The 23,798-nt window shown below is 44.6% G+C and overlaps 1 pseudogene; it reads right to left on the reverse strand.

Annotated features, from left to right (window-relative positions):
- Positions 1-97: 97 nt before the first annotated feature.
- LOC129812501 (eIF-2-alpha kinase GCN2-like) lies at positions 98-22,060 on the reverse strand (annotated as a pseudogene).
- Positions 22,061-23,798: the final 1,738 nt, after the last annotated feature.

Raw genomic sequence — 23,798 nt, forward strand, 5'->3', positions numbered from 1 at the left:
TCAGCTATGGTTGGGAGCTGCTTTGTTTTATGACTATATTCTTTGTTCCCGCAGACTACTGCAATCTCACAGAAGAGAACCACAAACTGAGGGAAAATATGAGATTTAATGCCATTACTCATCATGTCACTTTAAAAATATGGAATTGGCCATTTATTTGGAAATATAGCAACACTATCTGCAATCAAAAAAACATTCCTCTTCAGAATGTACATTAACCGTTACACATTAAAGCAGGTACAGTAAGAAGATTAGAAACCATTTTTTTGCCTTCTAGTTGTAGGGAGGAGCACAAAATGCAGTGAGGTTCAGAGCTGATTGTAACTGGATCACAATTTAACACTAAAAGTTAACTTTTCCCTTTAGGTTCACAGTCTCAAAAGGAAAGTCATATTTCTAAACAGATACTGTTTCTCTATATAGAAAAGCGCCACAGGAAGCCTGTTGTGCTGGGAGCAGCTTGGAGCTGCTACAGAAGAATCTTGTAGTAGTCGTCCTTGTAGCTGTACAAAACCACCACAGCAACCCTGCAAAGACAACACACTCATTAAGTCCCAATACCAAAGCCCATTTCTCAATAACGCAATGTTTGTCCAAACAACCGCAAGTGGCCATTAGCAGGCTATGTTGAAGTACACAGAGCATACAAACTATTATAAACACCTGCTCTTTCCATGACAGAATGACCAGGTGAAAGCTATGATCCCTTATTGATGATGTCACCTGTTAAATCCCCTTCAAATCAGTGTAGATGAAGGGGAGGTGACAGGTTAAAGAAGGATTTTCAAGCCTTGAGACATGGATTGTGTATGTGTACCATTCAGAAGGTGATTGGGCAAGACAAAAGATTTAAGTGACTTTGAACGGGGTATGATAGTAGGTGCCAGGTGCACCGGTTTGTGTCAAGAACTGCAACACTGCTGGGTTTCTCACGCTCAACAGTGTGTATCTAGAATGGTCCACCACCCAAAGGACATCCAGCCAACTTGACCACTGTGCGAAGTATTGTGTTCAACATGGGCCAGCATCCCTGTGGAACGCTTTTGACACCTTGCAGAGTCCTTACCCTGATGAATTGATGCTGTTCTGAGGAAGGTGTTCTTAATGTTTTGTACTCTCTGTGTATATGTTTCCATATGTAAAGGGAATGCATAACAATTGCTATGGACATCAACGACAAACAACATAACCTATAACTGCTTTCTTGTGAAAGCCTACCACACCAGGTAAAGTTGGTTTGGTAAGTTTTAACTGGCCGGTTCATTGTGGAAAAACAGCCTAATTGGACTATTCTTATTTCATTGTCACCATCATTATTGGCCCTTTCTTTTCATTCTTTCACAGGGTATTTCAGATGATCTGGCGGGCAGCGAGTTAGGAGTCTGTTTTGACGTAAATTAAAGAGTGGCTGTAGCTGCTGCTCAATGACTGCGGGGCCATATGGGCAGAGTAGTATATAGGCACAGTGCAGCCAGGCGACTGTTTACTACTGTGGCCTTTGGCCCACTTTCAGTGCCTTCAGAAAGTATTCCTACCCGTTGACTTATTCCACATGTTGTTGTGTTACAGCCTGAATTCAAAATTGATTACATTTTTTCCCCCCCTCACCCGTCTACACACAATACCCCACAATGACAAAGTGAAAACATGTTTTAGACATTTTTGCAAACACCCCTGAGTGAATACTTTGTAGAAGCACTGTTGGCAGCGATTACAGCTGTACGTCTTTGTGGGTAAGTCTCTAAGAGCTTTCCTCACCTGGATTGTGCAACATTTCAATTATTGTCCTGCTAAAAGGTGAATTCATCTTCCACTGTCTGGTGGAAAACAGACTGAACAAGGTTTTCCTCTAGGATTTTGTCTGTGCCAAACTCCATTCCATTTATTTTTTACCCTGAAAAACTGCTCAGTCCTTAACGATTACAAACATACCCATAACATGATGCAGCCACCACTATGCTTGAAAACATGTGTCGTGGTACTCAGTAATGTGTTGTATTGGATTTGCACCAAACATAACACTTTGTATTCAGGACAAAAAGTTAATTGTGGGATACAGAGATGAGGTGGTCATTCAAAAATCATGTTAAACACTATTATTGCACACAGAGTGAGTCCATGGCAACTTATGTGACTTGTTAAGCAAATTTGTACTCCTGAACTTATTTTGGATATCTATAACAAAGGGGTTGAATACTTATAGACTCAAGACATTTCAGCTTTTCATTTTTTATTATTTTGTAAAAATGTTGAAAAACATAAGTCCACTTTGACATTATGCGACATTGTGTGTAGGCCAGTGACAAAAAATCTAAATGGTATCCATTTTAAATTCAGGCTGTAACACAACAAAATGTGGAATAAGTCAAGGGGTGTGAATACTTTCTCAAGGCACAGAATCTGTTCCTCTCAGTCACCTAGTTCAAGCGAAAACAATCAAACACATAAAACCCACTGTGAATATCTCCATTGTTAGCAAATGACGGTAATTTATCAGTAAACACTTTCCCCTCATCATTGAATGAGACACACAGGAGATTAAAACCAACTGCTCTGGAAGGTTGACGAAGAGCCCTGATAGAGCCAGAGAAATAGCTCTTCTTTCTTCTGTGTCATCTCCATTCATGAAAGAGAACATCCATCAAATCCTGCATAGGCTCCTTGTTCTGAGCATCCAAATACAACTAGGCAGTGAAAACCAAAAATGGAGAGGGTTTAGCCCAGTCTTTGAGCAGGGCTACAGGTAGTGAGGCTGATATTAGCCCAGTCCCCTGTACAGACTGCCTGCAGTGGAGCTTTAACCGTGCCTGTGACCTGGCCTAGGGCTCTGGGTGTCACTCACAATGGAGAAACTCAGACATACAGGACAAATCCTTACCCCAAATGGAAATCTGATCATCTGAGGAGTTGGTGTTTTATAGACTGTAGTTATCTCTGACCTGTTCTGTTTGAAGAGTTGACTGACATCCACACACCTGGAGTGTGGGCTGGGCTTTTCTGGAGTGTGGGCTGGGCTTTTCTGGAGTGTGGGCTGGGCTTTTCTGGTGTTTGCTGGTCATAAAAGGAAGTCTGTTTTTTAAAGGGCCTTTAATGCTCTCGACCGTTTTCCTCAGGTTTCATGACTTTTAAAATAAAAAATGTGAGTCAAGGCCTGAGTCAGACCCTGGGAGCGCACAGGGGCGAGGCCATGGGGTCTACTGCCCTGCTCTCACACTACGGCTGGCCTGGGTTTGCCTGCCCTGGAACACACAGGGCCTGGGGAAAAAAAGAAAGAAAAGAAGAAAAAAAAGCTACACACCATTTTAGGATTTTGAAGCAGTGGATCTCTTCACAGATGGACTTGAGGTAGCGCTGCTTGGGGAGATGTGACAGCAGACGTTTAACGCTGATGTTGACTGATGTTGAACTGCTCATCTCCATCAAACTGGAGAGAAGAGTGGCAGAAAGAGAGAGCGAGAGAGAAACCAGCAATCAGACTTTCAACATAGCGGCTGCGATCAAACAAACAGGGCTGTTTATGTAGTCTGTAGTTACCGTGTCAGAGACTGTGTATACATTCACTCCCCCATGTGCAGTTAAATGGTGGGAAATATAAAAGATAGATCTGCGAGTCCCAGGCCCTCACTGCTCTGTGGGGTAATTAGTCCGTGTGATGCATGGTTTCCTGTGAGTCTGGGCACACACACACACTATGTATTGTAATTTGTTTTATATAGCGAAAGTGTTTTCTCTGACACTCACAAATCCACATGTGTGATGTGAAAGGGGAACTGTATAGGACCGCCATTTATTTGGAGCGAGCATCTGCTTAGTTATGCAACACTGCTTGTGTTCAGAGCATGTTTCTTAACACCATATAATTTACATTCTCATTTAAAAAAATAAAAATGAAAGCCAGGGGTTCCTGGTTTCGTTTGGCAGGCCCTGCGGTCAGGAGTTTGGAATGTTAGTTTACACCTTGTAACTCGTGGTGTTTGTGCGAGGGGGACAGGGCAGGTGACCTAAAGGGTCCTGGCAGGACTGCTGGCGGAGGACAGAGTGAAGGTGACAAGGAAGGAAACAGGACTTCCTCCCTCCTCTATCCTGCCAAGATATCCTTAATTAACTGTTTCAGATAGGTCATGATAAGCAGAGCTGGGTACAGACCTCCAATGATAGGAAGTTGATGAGAGTTCCCTTCGGCAGGTCCACCTGGGACGGAACAACAGAGGGAGGTGCGTTAAGACTCCACAAAGACAATGGATGTTATCTCACCATGTACTCCAGACCACACTGTACATAGCATGTTGTCTGTTTTCTAAAGGAAGTAAATGTAACCACAGCAGCCAAATATAAACTATAATTATCAAGACACATTGCACAGTGGGAACAAAAAACAGAAGATTCAGTTCCTTCAGCTAAAAGTGATGAAGTTAATTTGCACACTGTGCTGCATCAATTTAGTCTGTGAGCAGAACATTGCCTCATTCATGGTGCTCTCACCACCACTAAGGGCACTACTGTAAAGGTCCCTCGCAGGAAATCATAGATGGAACATAAGCTGACGGTTCTATGCCTTTATATTTTGAGAAAATTGCATTTCTCTTTAGTTAGGGGTATTACCTATGACAGACAGGTAGGATTACTGATGACGTGACCTGGAAGCAGACTTATAGCTCTGAGTAAATACATACCGGCATCAAGGCGATTATGTCTGTAATGTTTCAAATTCAATACCTCACGCTCCAGCATCTAGCCTCTAACTCTGATGGGAACCAGACACAAACATATGGAATGACAAATGTATTTGGAGTATGTCGTATCAGTAAATACTACGCTGTATAATTTACTCAGTGAATACCTCCTTTCAAATTTACTCCAAAACCACAAATAAACGAAATATGGTAGCAATTTAGCTCCAAATGACTTGCCCTCTCCTTTTGTTTTCTGTTTATTGTTCTGCGGCAACTGGAATCACTTTGTAGCCATCTACCTCCAGGGGAACTCTAAATCCCACTGCACGCCGATGTTTGCTATTATAGCTATCAGCTAACTTCTGTGCTTATTCCACTATTATACACATGGATTCAACCGATAACATGTAAAGCGGGGGAAAAAGCAAATGACTTACAGCCAGAACTTCGATGGCATTGCTCTTGTTCTGTAAATTGCTAGCAAGATAATGCAATCTGGTTTGAATCTGAAAAGAAGAGGGTGAAAAAAATGTAAAAAGTCATTTTTCCAATGAATACAATGAAACTGGGAAACAAAAGCCACTTCATCTTCACATGCAGTTGGGCTCCGTGTGAGCCAATGGCGTTTAAACTGGGCTGGCCGCGTGCGTAAAAGCCGTCGTGTTGTCTGACCTTGACGGATGCCACAGTGCTAAAGTGAGACAGAGCTGGGAACCACAGCCAGGGAGAATTGTCTCGTGGTCGGCTGCGTGACTGGGCTGAGCTCAATCTGTTAAAAAGTCGACTTCGGGACAGGTATGAGTGACCGGCGTGATTGATTGACAGACCTGGGTCTCGTAGCGCCGTCTGGCGCTGGAGGACACCTCTGGTGAGATAAGTAACACATTGATGTTACTGGAGGCGCTGCTCCCGTGCTGCTCTGACGATCCTGTCAAGTCACAGCACGTACACACACACACAAACTAATGAGACCATGGGAATATGCCTGAGCTGAGCTCCTCTCTGACTAGCTGTCAGCCTTCTCACACCATCACCCAGACACCAGTAGACTGAGAAGACATAATTGTTACCCAGACTAATACGGCCGTTGTGCTGCATTAAGGTTCACATATACTGTGCATGTGAGCTAGAGGTGGTGTGAAATGTAACACGGTCATTAAATCACCTTGCAGCTCACATATTCACCATCACCCTTTAATTATCCATTCAACACAGCTCTAACACCATGCAGGAGCTCGTATGAAATCCAACCCAGAACCAAGTCAATGGTAATGGAGGGTCATCCCTGGATACAGGGTGGAGAAGAAGGCTGTTCAATTGTACCTGAGGCATTGACAAGTGACCCCTTGGTGTTCTGAAGAGAGACAGTCTCAGAGGTTTCCCTGTTGGAGGAGACAAACAGCTGTATGAGTCTCTTTCCCCAACAACACTGAAAGTCTATTACAGAGTTTGTGCGTGGGGTTAATAAACCGTGTTGTCACCGGATATTTCTCTCCTCAAAGAATTTGGTCCGACATTTCTGAACAATGTGATCCACAAGGTCAGACTCTGGAATCCTCTTCTCGGACTGCCTTTCCTTCTCAAAGAACTTGACCTGGGGACAGGGAAGGGAAATCAGACCTGCTTCCAACACAAAACGTTCACTCTAAATTCCCATTTTTCATATCAAACTAATGTATACATCAAACCATTTGGAATTCATATCAAGACCATTTACATGCACTAAGCTCACAGCACAGGTGCAGTCCAATTATTGTACAAGTAGGAGAAGTAGCCAACAAAGGCAAATTACCTTTTAGACTACGTAGTCAGATGCTGGCCAAGAGAATGTATCAAAGTGCTGCATTCCAGCCAGGACTTAGAATCATATACAGTTACAGTAAAGAACAGTTACTATGTAAAGAGCTTTGAGCATCTGGAAAAGCGCTAAATAAATACATTTTCATTATAATTACCTTGATGTAGTTCCCGTCCTTGTCTGAGACATGGTGTTGGAGGGCCAGTAGGAGGCACTCTTTCCTCTGGTCTAAAAAATATCCCAATGCCCCAGGGCAGTGATTGGGGACACTGCCCTGTGTGTAGGGTGCCGTCTTTCGGATGGGACGTTAAACAGGTGTCCTGACTCTCTGAGGTCATTAAAGATCCCATGGCACTTATCGTAAGAGTAGGGGTGTTAACCCCGGTGTCCTGGCTAAATTCCCAATCTGGCCCTCAAACCATCATGGTCACCTAATAATCCCCAGTTTACAATTGGCTCATTCATCCCCCTCCTCTCCCCTGTAACTATTCCCCAGGTCGTTGCTGCAAATGAGAACGTGTTCTCAGTCAACTTACCTGGTAAAATAACGGTAAAATAAAAAAATAAAAAAAAGGGCCATGCAGGTGATGCCAGCCTGTCTACAGGGCTCCAGCATAGTCTCCTGGGACTGAACACAACGACACAGTCAGACACAGAGGGGAACAAGAAACACTAACACCAAAGCCATACTGAGAGTTAGGCCAACTTTTAGAAATGTGAATATTGTACTAATTCTAGATTTACAGTTACATAGCATTGTTTAAATATTCCCTATGTAATGTTAAATGGGGAGCGTACATGGCTGCTATAGAACGTGTGGCTCAGTTGGTAGAGAAAGCCCTTGCTACGCCAGGGTTGTGTGTTCGACTCCCTCGGGGGACTAATACGGGGGGAAAAATACACAAAATGTATGCTCTCACTACTGTAAGTCACTCTGCTAAAATGTCAAATACATCATAATGCTCATTTGGGGTAAGGATTTGTCCTGTCTGCCTGACTGCTGTTTGAGTTTCTCCATTGTGAGTAACACCCAGAGCCCTAGGCCAGGTCACAGGCACGGTTAAAGCTCCACTGCAGGCAGTCTGTACAGGGGACTGGGCTAATATCAGCCTCACTACCTGTAGCCCTGCTCAAAGACTGGGCTAAACCCTCTCCATTTTTGGTTTTCACTGCCTAGTTGTATTTGGACGCTCAGAACAAGGAGCCTATGCAGGATTTGATGGATGTTCTCTTTCATGAATGGAGATGACACAGAAGAAAGAAGAGCCATTTCTCTGGCTCTATCAGGGCTCTTCGTCAACCTTCCAGAGCAGTTGGTTTTAATCTCCTGTGTGTCTCATTCAATTCCCAATCTGGCCCTCAAACCATCATGGTCACCTAATAATCCCCAGTTTACAATTGGCTCATTCATCCCCCTCCTCTCCCCTGTAACTATTCCCCAGGTCGTTGCTGCAAATGAGAACGTGTTCTCAGTCAACTTACCTGGTAAAATAACGGTAAAAAAAAATGAGGGGAAAGCGTTTACTGATAAATTACCGTCATTTGCTAACAATGGAGATATTCACAGTGGGTTTTATGTGTTTGATTGTTTTCGCTTGAACTAGGTGAATGAGCATTATTAATTTTTATAGTATTTTTTCATATTCCTCATGTAATGTTAATTGAGAGCTAACATGGCTGCCAAAGAATGTAAACGCTTCATGTAAATGCATCATAATGCAGAAACCACATCGGTCCTACTCTAGACGGCTCTGATTGGTCCTACTCTAGACGGCTGTAGAAGCAAACACTACTTTGTAATAGCCAAGTGTAAAAACAGTACATCCTGCTCCCAAGAAGATCACAAATGGGCTCCAGATCCTGCAACCCATTTCAAGACCCAGACTAACATTTACAGTAACTGCTACTATGATGTGTGGTTTAGGTGAACTTGAACCTGCCTTGCATGTTATTACACAACATGTGCTTGCTATAGGGGTTGTGGTTACAGTGGACCCCTTCAGCACTATACAGTGTATTATTTAACTAGGCAAGTCAGTTAAGAACAAATTGTTATTTACAATGACGGCCAAACCCTAACACGAACGATGCTGAGCCAATTGTGCGCCGCCCTACAGAACTCCCAATCACGGCCGGTTGTGATACAGCCTGAAACCGAACCAGAGTCTGTAGTGATGCCTTTAGCACGGAGATGCAGTGCCTCAGACCGCTGCGCCACTCGAGGATAAGCCCTCCCTCAGCCCCATGTTTCTCATGTAAGATGACAGTGGGATTATGGGAAAAGTAGTTTGATGTGATGTGTTTAGTAAAAGGTGGGCTTTCTGTCTAAGAGTACGAGTTGGAAGCAGTTCTGGTGGTTTAAGGGTGTATTAAAAGCTGGGTTCAGGCATATTTCAGTGGCTTTCCTATGGCTCATCAGTTCCTGTGAAAACAGAGAGCGTGTGCCATACGTTTGGACAACAGGACTGGAATGTTATAATAAAAAGCAAAAAAACTCCCCCATTTCACACATTTAAAAAAAAAACTTTATTTAACTAGGCAAGTCAGTTAAGAACAAATTCTTATTTTCAATGACGGCCTAGTAACACACCCCTGCCTTGTTCAGGGCCATAACGACAGATTTGTTCCTTGTCAGCTCGGGGATTTGAACTTGCCACCTTTCGATTACTAGCTCAACGCTCTAACCACTAGGCTACCCTGCCGCCCCAAATGTCAGAGCCGGTGCTGTGGCAAGGACAGGAGAGAGAACAGGGATGGCTGAGATACCACTGGGCCATGGCAGCGTACAGTCTGGATAATTAAATGTGTGCTGGTGGAATGCTTCACTTGTGCCTCAAATTCCTCCGGAGCGGCGGAGAACCAAGTTTTGCTTGGAACGGAGAGCTGCTCTGCCCAGTGCCCAGACCTGAGCCTGTCCAGGTAGTGCAGTCACCCGTGGCCGTGTGTGAGCAGCAGAGCGGATTTATCCTAATCAAATACAGCCAGACATGTTTCCTCCGGCAGGCAGAGCTGGGTCAGACCAGAACAGTAGACTACTGAGGAACAATCTCTGTGTTGTATATCACCTCTGCTCTGCTCTCCAGCAGTCTCACTCCCCCACCAGCTTCCTCACAGTGGCTCTATCACTGAGACAGAGAGGGCCAACCAGTTCTGCCATATGCCTCCCAGGTGACCGCATGTGGAAAGGGTTGACCATATTTGTCTAGTAAAAGCTAGAAAGGCATTTATTTCACTGTACTTGTGCACGTGACAATAAAACTTGAAACTAGACCCAACAAAAATAAAGTGGAACCATCTCCAGACAATAAATTAGCACTTACTGGAGATTTGACCAGTAAAAGCAGTGCATGTGAAAGGGGTTAACATTAGACCATGAGGATGGCATCGTTTACAACCCTGATGTGTTGGACCGACATGCTGTCTCTCTCCAGCAGAGCAGTGTGAGCTCAGACAAAGCTAAGGTTTGAATTGCTGCTGGGAGGTCAGGGGGATGGAGTTGAGCAATCAGTGATGTTATAGAGTTCGCGATGGGACAACAAGAGAGCAAATGAAAAAGTAGAGAGAGAATACTAGAGGGTAAGAGGGAGAAGGAGTGAGAAAGGGTGAACGTAAGAGGGCAGGGGGAGGAGAGCAGTCGGCTGCAGGCTCTGCCAGAGAGAGACACACGGACACCTCCTGGCCTGAGAACAGGCCGTCACGTAAACATGAAGAATGTGAGAGGCATGGCCCAGCACAGTGACACGACACCAGTCACATTCACCAGGGTGATAACTACACAGCAACACTTCCCAGGTTAGAGTTGGTCAACAGACTTGAACTACAAACTGAAAACAAAAACTGCTTATTGAAGTCTTTACAGTAACAGAGATGATGAAAGTCGGCCAAGGAAACAACTGGGCATTGTGTTTCTTAAACGTGATACTCTAACAGACTTATTTGAAAGGAAACTCAAACTGGATCCCGTTTCCCTGAGTGTTTACAGTTCCACATACGGTCAAGGTAAATAACTTCACAGGCAGTTTGGTCCGCCTGTCCATGTGGGGTAGAATAGAATGGAGGTGTCACCCCCTGTTGGTTAGGTATTGTCACAGCAGAAGGTGCTACGGGCTGCTCATCACTGACCTGTGACACGTCATAGACAATGTCAGCAGAAACCCCTGCTGTCCACAGCTTCTGGACCACGTTGATGGCTCGGCCCATGGAGGTGTGGCCTACTGGTACCACCAGCACGTCACACGAACTGATAGAGGGCTAGGAGACGCAGAGAGTTAGGTTAAAACGTGCTCACACACGCAGAGAGTTAGGTTAAAACGTGCTCACACACGCAGAGAGTTAGGTTAAAACGTGCTCACACACGCAGAGAGTTCCACACACATTCTGAGTTAATTACAGAGGGGTTAGACACATCAACTGTCATTGTACAGTATAGAAAAATGTGAGCCTTTCCCAAAACAGCTACATTTTAGAGGCTGGATTATAACGGACATTAGCTTTAATGGAGGCTCAAAGTAATAAGCCATCATCAAATATGACCTTCTGTATCTGTGGGTCATTAACACTGATGAATTGTTAATAGTACTCACTGGCTCTTCCATGCTGGCAGCACAGACCTTGTCCAGAGCCAAACTGGCCCCTACAGTGGAAGGGACAGGAGCAGAGGATGCTGGGCCACGGAACTCAAGGATCTACAGGAAGAGAACTCTGATAAGGACTAAACCCTGATAGTTCAACACCTCCAAGGACCTGAGCAGGAGGGTGGTAAGATGGGGACATTACCAGGTGGCCGTATCTCCCTCCTGCAGCCATGATGTCTGGCACTGTGCGTCTGCGTTTCTTGATGAAGGCCACAAACTGGAAGATGACCCCACAATGGTGTTGCACCTTATAAACCAGACCCAGATTTACCACCACCTACAAGACACACAAATATGAGAGAGAATCAATCAATCTAGAAATCCACAGGAAAACACATGCAATGCCATCCTCTTTATACACCAGACTCTGAGTAAGAGTTAGGAAGTGGGAGATCTAGTAATAGCCGTACTTGTATCTTGACTCCCAGTCTCCTGAGCAGGCCAGTGAGTTCCTCCTGGTCTTTAAGGCCCTGCTTTGCCAGCTGGGTGACTGCAGTCTTCTGTTTGGTGAGAGAGGTGATGAGGGGGACCAGGTCCTGCAGGTCTCCTTTCTGCTCTATGTATTTATACAGCGTCTGCAACTGACAGGGAGAGACAGAAAACATCAGACACAGAAAAGACATTCTGTGGTTGAGAGCAAGGCAATGTTCAAGAAAGGCGGACCCTGAGCAGAGAAAAGTCGAGACACTGATGAATTCACCAGACCGGTCATAAGCACCAGAGGCCAGAGACAACAGGGGGTACTTACACTGTTGTTGGACAGGGACAGGTTACAGAACTTGGCCTCCACCTCTCTCCTGGTCAGCTTTTCACTCCATGAACAGAGACAGGATACCATTTTAGAGTTACAGTTGTAGAACAAAGATGTAACAGTCAAAACTTATATATCACACAATGTGCGCGTGCATGGTGTGTTTAACTTGCACATGAGCGCCGTGTGCGTAGTAATAACCATGGCGTCACAGAGGATGCTCGATGCGTGGCTCAGTTTGTCCTCAGGGATGCCGCTGTGTAGCAGGACGGCCTTCAGCAGGCTGGTGTGGTTCAGGTAGATGTGGTAGTTCCTCTCCTAACACAACATCCAACAACACACCATTACACCACCCAGCAGCTTCTCTCCTGGTAGAGAGAGAGTGGTAGTTCCTCTCCTAACAGCATCATCAAAACACAATTACACCTGTGCACAATTACAGTCCAGCCTCATCCCTAAAGCAGTACTGTAGGACTGCTCAGTGAATAACAGCCACAGGCTGGCTGCTGCCCTCTCATCCAGAGTGGCATATATTCTTAAAAGCTTTCACACACACACACACGGGGGGGGGGGGGGGGGGGTTATACAGTAAGTGGTGCAATCAGGGAGAGGTAGACCATTTTAGAGGGGTCCTGGAGGCATGCTGGTCCTTTAGCAGAGCAAAGCAGGCCTGGGTTGGAATGGGTTCGTGCTGGGTGAACTGGGCCTCCAGCACTGTCTAGAACCCAAGGAGTGAACAGGAACAGGGACAGAAACTGGACAGTAGTGTCTGGGCCTGAGGCGAGACAGGGAGCGTACTGTAAAGGACAACATGGTCTGTGACTTTAGCTAGACTGACAGGGGTAGTAACATGGTAAGAGGAATTACTAGACGGAGTGGTAACAGTGTGGTACCTGCAGGACACTGAACTCCTGGATAATCTCTGCGATGGTGAAATTGGTCTCAGCGTCAGGCAGCAGGCTATTAGTGACGGGGACAATGACGTCAAAGGAACACTCCAGCAGCTTCCTGGGGTGGGCCCTGTCCAGCTTTCTGGGCCGGAACACACGCTCAATGCTCCACCTGCACACTCACACCATTACATTACAATGGACATAAACACACGCTTGATGCTCCACCTACACACACACAGGATTACATTCAGAGGTTTATCAAAGACTGAACATACATATGAAATGGATATATTCAAGTATTCAGTGATTGACTATGAGATTTACCTCTTGAAATGGGTAATATTATTTCTGGCCACAAATCTTGCAAATGCAATCTGGAATGGAGACAAAAGAGAATAAGTAAACAGTGCATGCAAGATGACAATAAATCACTGTGGAAACACAGTTAGTCCCAGGATTGTCTCGGGGTTGTTCTGGCCCTAGTCCACTGAGTGCTGGGATCAGTGAGGGCTAGTTAACGGAGCGTGTAGTACTTCCTGCTTCCTGATGCTCACCCAGAGGTCGTAGGGCAGGGTGACCAGCATGCCACTGTGGCCCATCAAGCAGGCCGGCTCACTGCCTTCATACAGCTTCCTGATGCTCACCCAGAGGTCGTAGGGCAGGGTGACCAGCATGCCACTGTGGCCCATCAAGCAGGCCGGCTCACTGCCTTCATACAGCTTCCTGATGCTCACCCAGAGGTCGTAGGGCAGGGTGACCAGCATGCCACTGTGGCCCATCAAGCAGGCCGGCTCACTGCCTTCATACAGCTTCCTGATGCTCACCCAGAGGTCGTAGGGCAGGGTGACCAGCATGCCACTGTGGCCCATCAAGCAGGCCGGCTCACTGCCTTCATACAGCTTCCTGTGCCTGAGGGGTCTGGAGACACACAGCCCCTGGAAAGACAGCCACAGAGACACTATTGTAAATGTATGATAATAAGTTCAGCATACACTGAACAAATTATAAACGCAAAATGCAACAATTTATTTTACTGAGTTACAGTTTGTAAGGAAATGAGTCAGTTTAAATCTATCCATAAAGCCCTAATCTATGGATTTCACATGACTGGGAATACAGATGATATGCATCTGTTGGTCACAGATACCTTAAAAAAGGTAGGGCGTGGATCAGAAAACCAGTCACTATCTGGTGTGACCACCATTTGCCTCATGCAGCATGATGTCTCCTTTGTATAGACTTGATCAGGCTGTTGATTGTGGTCTGTGGAATGTTGTCCCACTCTTCAATGGCTGTGTGAAGTTTCTGGATATTGGCGGGAGCATCCCAAACATGGTCAATAGGTGACATGTCTGGTGAGTATGCAGGCCATGGAAGAACTAGGACATTTTCAGCTTCCAGGAATTGTGTCCAGATCCTTGCGACATGGGGCTGTGCATTATCATGCTGAAACATGAGGTGATGGCGGCGGACGAATGGTATGGCCATGGGCCTCAGGATCTCGACACGACGTCGCTGTGCATTCAAATTGCCTTTGATAAAATGCAATTGTGTTCGTTGCCCGTAGCTTATGCCTTCCCATAACATAACCCCACCATGGGGCACTCTGTTCACAACACTGGAATTAGCAAACCTCTCGCCCACACAACGCCATTCATGCAGTCTGCCATCTGCCCAGTACAGTTGAAACTGGGATTCATCCGTGAAGGGCACACTTCTCCAGCGTAGCAGTGCACATCGAAGGTCAGCATTTGCCCACTGAAGTCAGTTATGTATGTGTGGGAACTCCTTCAAGACTGTTGGAAAAGCATTCCAGGTGAAGTTGGTTGAGAGAATGCCAAGCGTGTGCAAAGCTGTCATCAAGGCAAAGGGTGGCTACTTTGAAGAATCTCAAATATTTTTTGATTGGTTTAACACTTTCTTGGTTACTACATGATTCCATATGTGTTATTTCATAGTTTTGATGTCTTCACTATTATTATACAATGTAGAAAATAGTAAAAATAAAGAAAAACCCTTGAATGAGTAGGTGTTCTAAAACTTTTGACTGGTACTGTATGTGAACAGATGTTCAAGTCAAGGCCCCAGTGAGGTCTTCATAGCAGCAACTTTAAAGTGGAATGGGTCAAGTCACTTGCCCAAGAGAGTAAACGACTTCAGCTCTTAAAATAGGAGTCTGAATCTGGACTCGCCATGTTTCTTGAAGATCCTGGTGATTGTTTCGTACACATACGGTTGCAATCTGGCACTGTCGAAATTAAAGTTGCCCTGCAGTAAAACAAAGTCTGTTAGGAATCAAAAGGCATCGATGAAAGCTCAAACAGTTTCGCCATTATGTGAACCAGATGACAGGAGATCTGTATGATCACAGAAGCAGCATCATTACTGTGTCTACAGTGACACCTACAGGAGGAGATGGGTAGCTCTTCCTACTTTGGACCACTCTATTCTGCGTTCAACAATTTCTTCAATACCTGTCTGTCACAAACAATGGTCTGAGATGCTATGACGTGGTAGAGAGGATAGTGATGCCCAAGTGTTCATGTCTGGTTGGCTTTGGGTTGTGTTTGTGTGGTAGTCCGCTAGGCCAGGTTTGAGGGTCTGCTCCACTGCGTCAGTGGGTAGGCCTGGTACCTTGCCCGGAGCAGTAGGCCTGGTACCTTGTGGAGGTCGATATCGTAGGTGTAGTCCATGACGGGGGAGGTGATCTGGGAGAACAGCTGGTTGACCATGGTGCGTTAGGCCTTGCCATTGACGTTAGCCATGGTGTGCTGGAGGACCTCGTGGAGCTCCGACTCCTCCATCTGGAGTGGGGGCAGCAGATCACTCTTCAGGAGCTCCTTGGCCGTGGGACGCAGGGCCGGGTCATGGTTCAGCAGCCAGCCAATAACCTTCATTTGAGATAAGACACAGGGCTAAGGATCAGTCTATCAAAGTCAAACTAGCTATACTGTGTAATGTCACTCAGTTTGGTTTCGTTAACAACTTCCCATTGTGGGATTATAAAGTGAACTACTACTTCTACATAGTTTCACACAACTTCAGGGAGCTAGAGTATAACATGAATTGAATACTTCCTTCCTCACCTGCTTTCCACTCTTATACTCAGGGAAATCTTCAGGGAAGTTGATGTCCTCCAGCAGAGTGGAATGACAGAGTAATGGGACAGTGATGAGCGAGTGAGACCCTTCCCGTGGCCCCCCCGCCCCAGTCTGTGTTCTCTGTGCTGGACAGACTGACCATGCGCAGCTGGCTCAGGACTGAGATTCGTTCAGAGCCGGTGGTCATGGGTCGGTAGGACATCTCAAACAGGATAACACTCAAGCTAAACAGATCCACTTTCTAAGGAGAAACACAGATCACAGGATGAGCCTTCTTCCCTTTATATCTGGTATATACAATCAATCCTGAATTATATATTTCCTAGTGAGGATACAGTAACACTGTTGGAAAACATTGAACTGCCTCTAAACAGATAGAGGACACTAGTCTATGCTCCACCCAGGAGTCAAGGCCCTTGATATAATTCCTAGACTACTTTTGAGATTACTTTTTTGAATGAATGATTGTTCTGAGACAGTTTCTTTAAATCTTTATTTTATTCTTCTGAATTGACATTGGTGTGTGTTCCATTCATATTTCTTGCCTGGTTGTAAGTGGCTTTGGTATTTCCTTGCACCTCTGGACTGACATATAGGGCAGTACCAACCATACCAGTCATATTCCCTGTTCAGAAATAAAAGATACATAATCAATTTTGCAAATATATAGTCATAGACCCTGAGACACTTTATAAGCTAGTTAGATAAGGAGGGATTTTGCTTCTCAGTACCTGTTGGGTCCGGTTTGAGAATCAGAACAGAGCCACTCTCCTCAATATCCAGTATACTTGCTGCGGCCTGTAGGGAAGAGATGATTTCTACAAAGTCAGTTCTTTGTTCATTCTTGAGTTATTTGGGAAACACAGAACAAAAAGAAATACTCAAACTTTTTTAAAGCGTCAACATTCCACTTTTGCCAGAAGATTCCAAATCTACAGTTTTGCTTGTTTACACTGAGCTGCACTGGGGTTGGAAACACCATCATGGTTAGATTAAGACTTGTGACTGATGCCTTGATTGTTGACCAATGACCAGTCATCAGCATTGGCGCAAAGGCAGGCTTGCATATCCAGAAATTATGGACCAGAAAGCACTTGCTTATGTAGGCCTATATTATTTCATTGATCATTTCCTATTTCAGATAGGCCTAGTTTGGGTGGCTACTGGCTGGCTATATGTCTAAAGATAGCTGTAACATTGCATTATGGGATGATAACATATTTTGGCGAATTAATTATGGTATTTGTGAGGAAGAAAAGGGCTACCCAGTTCAGTTGGCAATGAGCATTGGAAACGACTCAACTACAAATGCAGGCGAAAAACACAGTTTATTTCTGTATCTTGCGTTTTGAAAACGCATCAGCGTTTATGGCTATAATGAGAAGTTACATTTGTGCAGCTGTTGTGCGTGCATGGTCGCGAACTTTGAACACTGCTTTTTGGGGGTTGCGAGAAAAAAAAGTTTGATAACTACTGAGCTAGCAAACAGATTGTTGATTTGCTGTACAGCTATAGGATTGGGCGCAGTGTAATCATCAAATTGTAGGGAGGATTGCCATAAATATACAGCTCAAAAAAATATTGGTGATCAAGAATACTAACGGTTACCTTTACAAGCTCACCAGAAATGGATTATCAAGCAACAATTACTAGCCTTAGTGGTCTTCTGGTACGTCAAAATTGCTTGAAAATAATAATTGACTTATGAAGCTTGCATTTGGAATTTGTTATTAACATTATTACATAATCTAAATGTGTTATAGACAAAATAATGAAAAGGGCTGTCTGGTAGCCTCAAACAGAAAGATTTGTAATTGAACAAGTCATTGCATGTATAGATTATTTTTTTGTTGACTTGAAAAAAAACCTGACTACTCGACTTGCGCTTATAATGCACGTCTTGGACAGAACTTGAGACTCGACCCGTTCTACAAGGGACTCGACTTGAGAACACGGCTTTAGAGACCTCAACATGAACTTCAAGGTATCAGTTAATGAATCTCCATCCCCAGGAGACAGCGGAACCCGAGGACATTAAGGCATACCACATTAGCAGGATGGTCTGTGGCCAGGCCAAAGTCTCCAATTTTCACATGGTCCTGAGAGTCCAAAAAAATGTTGACAGGCTTGAGGTCTCGAGGAATCATCCACTGTTGGAAGGGTGGAGGTGATTAATGAGTGCTAATTGGAACCATTGCTGAAAGCATGTCACATGCATGCCATCATTGTTGTTCTAACCCGTGCTTTAACAGCTTGGAAGGAAGGAACATGCATACCAAAACATTTGAGTGTGTGAGAAAAAGAGAAGAGGGTCCTTTAAAACAGTTTTACATCAAACACATTTCAAAACACTATGAATAAATTGTATCTATTCCTATAGATACAATTTTGCAACGGTGGAGAATGAGTCATCATTAATTCCTACAGGAAAAATTATATCCCACTTCAATTTCCACTATGAACCTAGAAAAACCTTTGACATTGGGATCTAAAGAATTAGCAGACACTTGGAGTGGAACAGTAGAATCACAAGCAGTGACTGTCCTGGACTCCCTCCTTCCTAACCGAATGTGACAGGACAGTCCCACCTCTCTCCTCAAAGTCTCGGCTCTTAAACGTTACATCTCTGTTCCACACCCTAAAGCAGACATTGAACCCTGCAGTACACTCTGAGGACATTAATTAGGGGAGACGGAGGGTTCACAGGCACACCTGTTAGCCAGGCCATCCAGGATCTCCCTGAAGAACCTCCACAGGCAACTCATGTCCTAATGGAGGCCCTGGTCAATGGTGTCTCGTAAAGTGCTTTTTTCACAGTATTCCATCTGGACGGAGGAGAGAACACAGGTTAGATATTAGACATAGAACAGTGTCCTCTAGTGGGGTATTAGTTGAGTGCTAGTGAACGGAGCTTTACCTGGATGTAAAGATAAAGAGAGTCTGTGCTCTCTATCGTGTCACCACCCATTCTATTGCTTGCCTCTTCCTGAGGGATGGTGGTTACATTGATTCAGTTGATGAAAGTAACACACAACTTGGTGATAATATATGTGACTGAATTCAAGGTGAGCTTGTGTCAACTTTTCAAGATTGGCTTTTGTTTTACATAAGTACACTCAGAGCTCCAAAACTATATCATGTAGTCGAGGGGAAACATGGGAAAGTTATGCTTCTTTGAAATCTGATTAACTTGTTATCCCACTTTGGAGAAAAGTAGGAGAATAATGCCCTTGAACGATTTTCACGCTTTCTAGAGAGCTCTTTTTTGTTTACGCCCCTATTAAGCATCGTTCACAATCTCTTATGCCTTAGCCCCACCCATTTCTTTAAGAATTCACATGTAAAAGCACAAGTCAGTATGGCATTGTCCTCCAGGAAGTAATATCTCTATTGTCTCCATTCATTATCTCAGCCAATCATGGATCTTGCCTTTCTCCATACATACAGTGCTTTTTCTATGGCTAAACTCGGCTCATAATTTAAATGTTTCATTCATATTTACAGATCCCATACAAGTTTGCAATTAAGGCATATGAAAGTTCACATGTTCAAGAAGGTGTTTCTGCACAAAACATATATATATAAATAATGGCCTTACTGTGAAGTAGGAAAGGTCGTCAAATGCCTATGATTCTAAATCGGGTCACAAACACTAACCTGGGATATATCATCTCCATTCTCAAAAATTATGTCACTCTCTGAGTCACTGTTTGATGGGCTAGACGCAAACAAACCAAAACAAATACTAAAAGTAAATCATTTTAGTTCCATATATCAAGTTCACAGAGCATATACTACATGAAACGAACCTCCGATAGATGCTACGATACCATCAAGACTATTTTGTACTGCACACTCCAATAGTTCTAATGCCTTAGGAGAAGTCACAGGAACGAGGCACAGAAAAGATCATCATCCTCATCGCTGGACTCGTGACCACTGCACTTGGCGCTAGAGGACCTCTCGATGGAAATGCTCCACTCCACCGAGCTCGCCAGGGCAGGGGTAGGGCGTTACCCTACACGTTGTCAAGCATGCCGATTCCCAGCTCGTTGAGGCCCAGAGAAGGGGCTCGGACCTGAGGTAGTTTCTCCGCTGTGCGCTGGGGCTCGGACCTGAGGCAGTTTCTCCGCTGTGCGCCGGGGCTCGGACCTGAGGCAGTTTCTCCGCTGTGCGCCGGGGCTCGGACCTGGGGCAGTTTCTCCGCTGTGCGCCGGGGCTCGGACCTGGGGCAGTTTCTCCGCTGTGCGCCGGGGCTCGGAGCTGTCTGAGCTCAGTATCCCCGTGGAGGAGGTCTCATGCCTCTCGATCCAGGCGTTGTAGTAGCGGACGATGTTCTCATGGCTGAGGCACGACAGCAGCGTCACCTCACCTTTGATCCTACGGAACTGCTTACTGGCCGGGTTCACCTGGATACACTCCACAGCATAGTAACATCCATCCAGCTTGTTCTGGACCTACACATAACGAGAGGATGGAAAGAGACAAAAAGATGGGTCAGGAGACAAACATTATGTGAACAACAACCATGGACTTAATAAAAGGCAAAGGCTAGGAATGCTACCGTCAGCTATGCTATATTAAAACACGGATTACCTTGATAACGGCACCAAAAGCTCCTTTCCCCAGCAGCTGTAACTCCTCAAACTCGTTGAAGTAGCGTGAGAACTGCCTCTGCAGCCCAGTGCTGAACGGAGCGTTGAGGATGTGACTGAGGGATGACCGGCGACGCAAAATCATCACCAATGTCTGGGGAGGACAGAATACAGCCGTTAGGATTCTACATAGTGAATCAAGCCTCTTAAAAAAAGGCAACCATTTTTTCACAACATTATAGTCTTGGAGACTGAAAATATCTAGTGGCCCTGATCTGAACACAGATGTCACCTTCTGGATGAGCGTCCTGGCACTGTGGAGGGGTCTTCGGAGGTGGAGGGTTGAGGAAGGGGTGGTCCAACAGCTGCTGGGTGTTCCAGCGGTCAGCGTCATTCAGACACACACCCCTACCACACAGAACAGAACAGAGAATGGTGCATTTAGCATGGAAACTTCCAAAAGAACAGAGCTGACATTCCTGGCGTGGCCCATCAACATCTAATCCTCTGGTCCACATTGTGTTACTCTGCATACACACAGCAGTACATTAAGACTGGCACCCAAATACAGAGGACGAGCTCTGACAGCCAAACCCTGATTAACACACAGTCCATGGTGGAATGACAATACATCAAAAAGGTACAGGAAGGTTAAATACATCTAAATGAACCTGTGTGTTCACTGTATAGTTTTCATCAACTGAACAGAAAAGCAGAGAAGTTTCCTAAATCATCTAGCTAACCATTCAAAAATCATGTGCTAATGAGTCAAAATCTGTAAAAAACACATTTTCATTTAGATTTTAACCACACGACAAATGAAAGTTTTAATTGCCACCATAAAAATGTGAGGTCCAGGCATGGAAGTGGATGAGGCTAGCTATCTGGCCGACACCGAGACTAGCTGTCTGGCCGACACCGAGACTAGCTGTCTGGCCAAACTGAATGGATGGTTCTTGTCAGGCAGGCATACCTGTTGAGGAAGTCCTGGAAGTCAGCGGACCGGGTGGTGGGCACAGACACCGGGAACTCCCTGACCTCCTCGCCCTGGCTAAGTGCCAGCAGCATCAGCCCCAGGCTCCACACGTCCCCTTTCTTCCCAGCCTATTTTCTGTCACAGAGATGCGGCCATTGAAAAATGGCACAGGATTTCATGGATCATCTACTCCTAACTACAAGTAGATATACCATTCAGATCTACATGTTTGGTTCAGAGTGGATTTGTCTGTAGGCATCCGTCTGCCTGCCTGTATATGTCTATCTCGCCTCCCCACATCGCTCTGCAGCGAGTTTAGTGAGCTGTGTCTGGAGGCTCTGGAGGTTGTCATTGGAGAGACCTTTGGCATTCTTCAACTCAAACTCTGGAGGTCTGTCGCCCAAGCAAACAACAAATGTGAATTATTGCTATGCATCTATAACATTTTGCTTAAAAAAGGATTGTCAGGCGATGGTACCAAACCAAACGACACGTTGACTGTACATTTGTGCCTAGCTCTCTAGAACCCAAGGGGTAACAAGGGGGCTTACAGCAGATCCCCCTCTTGGGTTCGCACCTGAAGGTATGGACCACAGCTGACTCCATGTCCCGACGCTCTGTTTTAACCTTTAGAAACATTGCTAATCTTCACTTGCGATATGTTTTTGGAAACCTTTGGAACTTATAATTTCTCACTTATAAAAAGGTTATTTCAATAAAAAAGATAACACTTATTATACACAGTTTAGCAAAGTTGCATCCGGCTATGTTTTCACACAGCCTCGGCCATGACACATCCTCCCACCTTGCTGCTCGCATTTCCATTGGGCCATTCCATTTAACATTTCCGTCTGGATCGCGTTTTTCAAAATACAGTCGGGAGTAACTTTACTAAACTGCGTACAGTAAGTTTATCTTCTGTATTTGAAAAACGCTCATATGAAAGTTAAAAAGTTCCAAAGGTTTCCAAAACCGTATCACGAGCAAGCCATATTTATGTTTAGACAGAGCATTTGGCCAGCATTGGGCAGTATCAGAGGCTATTGTCAGGGCATTTGCCTCAGGCGGCATACAGCTAGTGCCTTCAGAAAGTATTCATACCCCTTGACTTATTCCACATTTTGTTGTGTTACAGCCTGAATTCAAAATTGATTCATTTGAATTTTTTTCTCACCCATCTACACATAATAGCCTATAATGACAAAGTGAAAACATGTTCTTAGAAATTTGTGCAAATTTATTTAAAATGAAATACAGAAATCTAATTTTCATAAGTATTCACACCCCTGAGTTAATACATGTTAGAATCACCTTTGGCAGCAATTACAGCTGTGAGTCTTTCTGGGTAAGTCTAAGAGATTTGCACACCTGGATTGTACAATATTTGACCATTATTTTATTTTTTTTATAAAATAAAAAAAAACATTTTTCAAGCTCTCTCAAGTTGGTTGTTGATCATGGCTAGACAGACATTTTCAAGTCTTGCCGTAGATTTCAAGCCGATTTAAGTCAAAACTGTAACTACTCAAGCACAATCAATGTCGTCTTGGCAAGCAACTCCAGTGAATATTTGGCATTGTGTTTAAGGTTATTGTCCTGCTGAAAGGTGATGTCACGTTCCTGACCTGTTTTCTGTTAGTTTTATGTGTTAGTTGGTCAGGACGTGAGTTGGGTGGGCATTTCTATGTTTTCTGTTTCTATGTTGGTTTATTGGGTTGCCTGGTATGGCTCTTAATTAGAGGCAGGTGTTTGGCGTTCCTCTAATTAAGAGTCATATTTAGGTAGGCGTTTTCACAGTGTTCGTTGTGGGTGGTTGTCTCCTGTGTCTGTGTATATGTTTGCACCATACGGGACTGTTTGCGGTTTGTTCGTTTTATGTAGTCTGTTCCTGTTCTTTGCGTTCTTCACGTTATATGTAAGTTCGTCGTTGAGGTCTGTCTGCATCGTTTATTTGTTTTGTTTGTTTATGCAAGTTTAGTTTGTTTTTCCGTCGTGTTCAATAAATGTCATTTCACTACGCTGCGCCTTGGTTCGATCACTACTCCTCCTCTTCGGATGAAGAGGAGGAGGACTGCCGTTACAGGTGAATTTGTCTCCCAGTGTCTGTTGGAAAGCAGACTCAACCAGGTTTTCCTGTGCTTAGCTCTATTCAGTTTATTTTTATTCTACAAAACTCCCTAGTCCTTGCCGATGACAAGCATACCCATAACATGATGCAGCCACCACCATGCTTGAAAATATGAAAAAAAATACTCAGTGATGTGTTGTGTTGGATTTTCCCTAAACATAATACTTTGTATTCAGGACAAAGTTCACTTCTTTGCCAAATTATTTGACAGGATGCATGTTTTGGAATATTTTCACTCTGTACAGGCTT

This window comes from Salvelinus fontinalis, chromosome 16 (assembly GCF_029448725.1).
Source record: "Salvelinus fontinalis isolate EN_2023a chromosome 16, ASM2944872v1, whole genome shotgun sequence".
NCBI classification, from domain to species: domain Eukaryota; kingdom Metazoa; phylum Chordata; class Actinopteri; order Salmoniformes; family Salmonidae; genus Salvelinus; species Salvelinus fontinalis.